General features: G+C 33.7%; 1 non-coding gene across 1 annotated transcript; it reads left to right on the forward strand.

Annotated features, from left to right (window-relative positions):
• Positions 1-4,969: 4,969 nt before the first annotated feature.
• LOC125917313 (U6 spliceosomal RNA) lies at positions 4,970-5,080 on the forward strand. Its single transcript, XR_007456150.1, has one exon. It is a non-coding gene; the product is annotated as a U6 spliceosomal RNA (small nuclear RNA).
• Positions 5,081-7,072: the final 1,992 nt, after the last annotated feature.

The following is a 7,072-nucleotide window of genomic DNA, read 5'->3' on the forward strand; positions in this document are numbered from 1 at the left end:
TCTGGGGCATCTGGGTGGCTGTTAGTTCAGTATCTGACTTCAGCTTGGATCACGATCTCATGGTTTGTGAGTTTGAGCCCTGTGTCAGGCTCTGTGCTGATAGCCTGGAGCCTGCTGTGGATTCTGTGTCTCCCTCTCTCTCTGCCCCTCCCTTACTCGTGCTCTGTCTCTTTTTCTCTCAAAAATAAATAAACATTAAAAAAATGTTAAAGAGTTATTTACTTCATATTATATCACATCAGGAGAAACATATTGTCAAGTAATTTACTTGATGTTAAAGTTGGTCACTTTTTTAAGGGAGTGACAACCAAACTACTCCATTATAATTTTTTTTTTCCATTGTAGTTATAAAGTAATCTGTGGTGATATTTTGGCAGTATGCAAATATCCTGTCTACATCAATTTTTGCCTCTTTTTAGCATTCACTGATGATCTTTTCCTGACACAATTATTGTATTTGATGTCCAAAACAGTAACATACATATTTATTAGCTGTCATAATTCTGTTTCTTTAAAAAAGGTTCTCTTTTCAACTGTTAATGAACTATATTTCCTCATGAAAAGACAGGGTAAAAAATGAATTCTTTATTTTATTTCCTTTATTTTTTTAAAGAAACTAGTGTTAACAGTCATTCTTGATATGCCAATTTTTTTGTTGTTCTTTTTTTCTTTTAAATTATTTCCCAGAGAACCAACTTTTAATTTATTTGTTCATCTCATTATTATTCTGTTACCTAACATGTTAACTTCTGTTATTAATGTGTCTTTATAATGCTTGTCTTTGGTTTATTTTGTTCTTATTGGGTGTTCATTTTAATTTTCTCATTATTACTTATATAATTTTTTTAAGGTTTTGCAGTTCATCTGAGTACTTCTTTTGATATATATTCTAAAATATATCACTTTCCTTAACATCACCATTTAGTTGAGTGTAACACAGTTGTCTCATAGTGTCTTTCTTTCAGTTTCTTAAAAACAGTGCTCCACTGTGGTCTTGCTCTGTGTGTTGATGTTGAAGAGTCTGATGTTAACCTGAATTTCTGTTTAGTTTAGTTCAGTTGTTTTCCTCCAAACTTTATTGAGATATAATTGATATATAACATATAACTTTAAAGTGTACAACAACTTTAAAGTGTGTTATGTCTGAGGCACCTGGGTGGCTCAGTCGGTTGACCCTCCAACTCTTGATTTTGGTTCAGGTCATAGTCCCAGGGTCCTAGGATCCAGCCCCACCACACTGAGTGTGGAGCCTGCTTAAGATTCTCTCTGTCTTTCTGTCTGTCTGTCTCTGTCTCTGTCTCTCTCCCTCTGCCCCTCTCCCCCACTTGCACACACTCTCTCTCAAAAAAAAAAAAAAAAGAAAGAAGAGAAAAAGAAAATATGTGTTAAGTTTGATTTGATATGTTTATATACTACAGTATGATTACCACTACAGTGTTATCTAACATCTCTATCAAGTCATATAATTACCATTTCTATTTTGTGGTGAGAACATTTAAAATGTTAGCAATTTTCAAGTACATAGTATGATATACATGGTGTATATGTTATGTATAAAATATATGTGTTATATAATATATAATGTAATATATATTCTATTATAGGAAATTATATACAGAATAATATATAATCCATCATTTATACACACACACACACACACACACAATTGATTTATCCATTCTTTCATTGACAGAAACTTAGATTGTTTCCATATCTTGGCTATAGTGAATAATTCTGCAATAAACATGGGAATGTAGATGTCTTTTTGATATCCTGTTTTCAGTTTCCTTTGGATATATACCCATAAGTAGGATTGCTGTATCATAAAGTAATTCTATTTCAAATTTTTTGAGGAACCTCCATACTGTTTCCCATAGTGGGTATACTAATTTACATTCTCAATAGTGCACAAGGGTTCCTTTTCTCCATACCTTCACCTATATTTCTTACTTCTTTTCTTTTTGTTGATAGCCATTCGAATAGGTGTAAGGTAACATCTCCTTGTTTTGTTTTGCATTTAACTAAGGATTAATGATGTTGAGCATCTTTTCATCTACCTGTTGGCTATTTGTACGTCTATTCAGTTCATCTGCCCATTTTTAATCAAACTGCTTTTTTTATATGAGTTCTTTATATGTTTTGGATATTAATCCCTTATCAAATATATGGTTTGCAAATGTTTTCTCCCATTCTGTAGGTTGTTCTTGCATTTTGTTGATACTTTCCTTTGCTAAGCAGAATCATTTTCGTTTGATGTAGCCCCATTTATTTTTTTTCACTTTGTTGCTTGTCATTTTGGTGTCATATATAAAAAATTATTGCCAGTACCTGTGACAAGCTTTCCCCTTGTTCTCTACTCAGAGTTTTACATTTTCATATCTTACATTTAAATCTTTAATCCATTTCAAGTTAATTTTATGACTTATTTAAGATCAAGGTCCAATTTCAGTTTTCTGCATGTGCTTAGATAAGCACAGAAAACAGATGTTTTCCCCAACATTTGTTGAGGAGACTTTCCTTTTCTCATTGAGTATTCTTGGTTCTCTTACCAAGTATTATATGACTATATATTCAGGGTTTTATTTCTGGGCTGTTTGTTCTATTCTATATGTCTATTTTTTATTCCACTATCATATTGTTCTGATTGTTATAGCTTTGTAGTATAGCTTGAAATCTGTTGGAATTTTGATAAGGATTGCATTGAATCTACAGATAGCTTTGGGTAGTGTGGACATTTTAAAAACATTCATTCTTCTGATCCATGAACATAGACTATCTTTATATTTGTTTGCATCTTCTTCAGTTTCCCTCATCAGAGTCAGAATTTTTAGTGAAGACATCTTTGGTATCCCTATTTGAATTTGTTCTTAAGTTTGCATAGTTTTGATGCTATCCTGAATGAGGCTATTTTATTTATTTCTTTTCAAATATTTTATTGTTGATGTTTGGAAGTGCAACTGATTACTGTATGTCGATTTTATATACTGCAACTTAACTGAATTTGTTGATTACTTAACGGTTCTATAGTTGAGACTGTAGGATTTTTTTAAATGTAAGATCATGTGGTTCACAAATACAATTTTATTTCTTGTCTTAATTTGCATGCCTTTTATTTCTTTATATTGCCTGATTGGTCTATGTAGGACTTCCAATACTATGTTGAACAGGAATGGTGACAGTGGGCATATTTGACTTGTTCCTAGTCCTAAAATATTCTTTTTATTTAAAAAAAATTTAAAAAGCTTTCAACCTTTCATTGTTAAATATAGTGTTAGCTGTGGGCTTGTCATATATTGTTAAGGTAGTAGCAGTGAGGGTGGTAAGAAAAGGGGTCAGATTTTACATGAATTTGGAAGATCAAGATGACAGGTTTGGCTGATAAACTTTGGTTTGACGTGTGCCAGAAAGATTAAAAAATGAAGCAAGAGTAATTCCAAGCTACTTTGGCTGTGCCTGTAGAAGAATGAAATTGCCATTTACTGACCTAGGGAAGTATGGGATAGAGCAGATTTAAGTTCAGAAACTAGTAGTTTGGTTTTGTTGTTGTTAGGTATAAACATCCACATGTACATACCAGTTAAGCAGTTGGATATAAGATTCTGAGATTTAGGGGAAAGATCAGAAATGGAGATAGAATTTTGATAGTTTTCTTGCCTGAACCATAGAAGTAAGAAGAGTGTTATTTATTATCTCACCTAATAATCACCTGAAATAGAATAATACTATTTCTCCTTTTTTTCCCCAGTATTTGAACTCATTTTGGAGAACACCCTTTCAGGGAAAGGATCATTACTTTTGATTTTGTGTCTCTATCTTCTAAATATAGATGATTTCTATTAAATACATTTTGAAATAATAAATACATAGAAAAACTTTGAGTCTATTGGCTTGGCAATGTCAGTAAATTATTTAAAACTGAAAAAAAAGTCTCTAGTATTTAGGTGTCATGAGGGATGCAAAGATGTATCAAAAGCAGATCCTGATTTTAAGATGTTTGTATCATCCCACCATTCATATGACATGAATTTCATTCCCTGGTTGTATGATAGGATGATTAACTTATCAATCAGGCTGAAACAGATAATATTTTTTACCACATACGCAGAGATTTAGGCTTCTCCTTATTCTTTAGTCATGGATAAGAGAAACTTAATGAACCTTAGGGTGTTTTATTAACAATTAAACACAACATGATTGAAGTAATGTACCAAAACCTTGCGAAAGGAATATGCATTTACAAAACATGTAGCTCAAGACTCTTCCAGCTTTGTAATCACTTTCAAATTCCTTTTTCCCCCTACATTCTTTTCACCATCATAACAACCCATATCCACAAATAAGCATTATCCATAAATACTCATTTGTGGCATGAGTATAGTTACAGTAATTACCTAATGATATCGGTAGGATCATAAGTGAGAAAATACTTGCAAAACATACTGTCATATACATGATAATTAGTATATATCATACTAATTATTATAGATAGTATTGGTCCAAATTTTTTTGTTAAAAATGTACAATTTAATTTTACCTATTTAAAGGTTTAATTTCTCTTTTTGCCTAGTTCAAATTATTTATGACATTAATAATGCTTTAAGAATATATCATTTAGGGGTATAGGCTTTAAATAACTGAGTATCTTATGTCATAAAAGAATTTATAAGAAGAATATCAAGTAGTTCACAGAACTGACAGAAGTCTTGGTGAGCCAGGTGTGAAAAGGGCGATGAATCAAGGAAGGATGGGTTATTTTGAAGTCTGCCAAAACAAGATCACAGAAAGAGTTTGATTAAGAATACCAACACTGGACACTTATTACTGGGCAATTGCATTGTTATGCCATTTTTTCAGAATTCAAAATCCTTGAATTTATATATAACATGTCTGTTTTCTATATCACTGGTTTTCAGATTTGGTTGAACAATGGACTCACCGGGTGGGGTTATGTTAAAAACACTGATGTCTAGTGCTCACTTCAGCAGCACATATACTAAAATTGGAGTGATATAGAGAAGATTAGCATGGCCCCTCCCTGCGCAAGGATGGCATGCAAAATCATGAAGCATTAAAAAAAGGAAAACAAATACTGTTGTGTAGGTCTGATTCTCAGAGCTAATTTTATTTTCATAGAGTACAGCCTGGGTAATGGGATTTTTTTAAAACTCCTTAGATGATTCCAATGTGTAGTACAATTCTATAATTACTGTTGCAAGTGGTAGTGTCCATTTGCTTAAGGAATAGCTGAAATACTCAAATGACTCCTACCTATATTATATGTTAATTAGTTAATTGGTTAATTATTTTTTAAATGATTCATGTGTTTTAGAAAGTTTTGGGTTTATTATTTTTTTAATTATTTATTTTTGAGAGGAGAGTGTGAGTGTGGAAGGGGCAGAGAAGGAGAAGGAGACAGAGGCTCTGAAGCAGGCTCTGCACTGACAGCAGAGAGCCTGATGTGGGGCTCCAACTCACAAACCATGAGATCATGACCTGAATCGCAATCAAGAGTTGGATTCTTAACCGACTGAGTCCCCCAGGCACCCCATGGTTTAGAAAGTTTTAAAACAAAGATAAATATCTTGCAAAAATTACCCATAATCTCCTATCCAAAGATAACTTCTATAAATATTTTCATTTATCTTTTCAGATAGTCTACTTTGTGTATGAGGTGTGTGTGTGTGTGCGCGCGTGCACCTGTGTGTGTGTACTCTCCCATGTTCTTATGTACTGTGGTTCATAGGGGCTGAAGTTTCATGGCTGCTCCCTGTCCAGAAGACAATTTTTCTTTATTGAATTGTGCCTTCTAAAGAGAAGGCCTCCAAAGGTTAAGGATTAATTCAGCTAATGAACTGTGAATATTGGTAAATTGACATTTCAAAGGGCAATGACATTCAGTGATGCTGTAAAACTCACTATCTCAGTGAATTAATATTTGAGTGTTTGAAAATATCAATTTTCCTTATGCAAAGCCACAGCAGAATTAACTGATTTTCCTCATTTGACTCTTCCCTAGTCTCTTTACCTTTATTAGACTCCTTTTGCCTTCATGTATTTCCCTCTTCCTTAACAAATGAAAAATGAAAAGTCATTTAAAAACTGGTGTTTTATTGGATTTGTCTAATGGACTCTTTTCTAAACTTAAAAACAGATATGGGGCTTCTGGGTGGCTCAGGCGGTTAAGCACCCTACTTCATCTCAGGTCATGATCTCAAAGTCCATGAGTTTGAGCTCCGTGTGGAGCCCTGTGCTGACAGCTCGGAGCCTGGAGCCTGCTTCAGCTTCTGTGTCTCCCTCTTCTCTCTGCCCCTCCCCAACTCACACACACACACTCTCTCTCTCTCTCTCAAAAATAAATAATCATAAAAAAGATACATACTTTATAATTTAAAGTACCTTAAAATTTATTTAAAGGTAACTTAAATCATGTAATTTTTAAAAGCTGTTTATGTATAAGTAGCCTCATATAGAGTGATATTTATCAGCCTTCTTTAAAGCACAACTAAAATGTTAAATTCACAATCAATATTCAGCTGATTTGGATTTTCCACATTTGTAGAGTTTTAATATGTTAGTCTCTGGGCTCTGACCATATAGTCTTCATTTTTAGAGAATTATTGTTTTGGGGATGCTTGTCATTAGTCACTTTCTCTTAAAATGTTGAAGAATTTATATAGTACTTCCATATCTAATGACGAAAAATTATATATCGTGGGTGTGAGAAGAAAAATGTATGTTGGGGCGCCTGGGTGGCTCAGTTGGTTAAGCGTCCGACATTGGCTCAGGTCATGATCTCACAGTCCGTGAGTTCGAGCCCTGCGTCGGGCTCTGTGCTGACAGCTTAGAGCCTGGAGCCTGCTTCGGATTCTGTGTCTCCTTCTCTTTCTGACCCTCCCCTGCTCGTGTTCTGTCTCTCTCTGTCTCAAAAATAAATAAAAACATTAAAAAAAAAAAAAAGAAAAATGTATGTTTAGGTAATAAAGCAAATACAAGTACTTCCTGTTTATGCTAGGGCAGACACATGACTTGTAACAGGAGGCTAATTGGCAGTGGGCACATTAGAGACAACCTC

Source organism: Panthera uncia, chromosome D1 (assembly GCF_023721935.1).
Source record: "Panthera uncia isolate 11264 chromosome D1, Puncia_PCG_1.0, whole genome shotgun sequence".
In the NCBI taxonomy this organism is placed as follows: domain Eukaryota; kingdom Metazoa; phylum Chordata; class Mammalia; order Carnivora; family Felidae; genus Panthera; species Panthera uncia.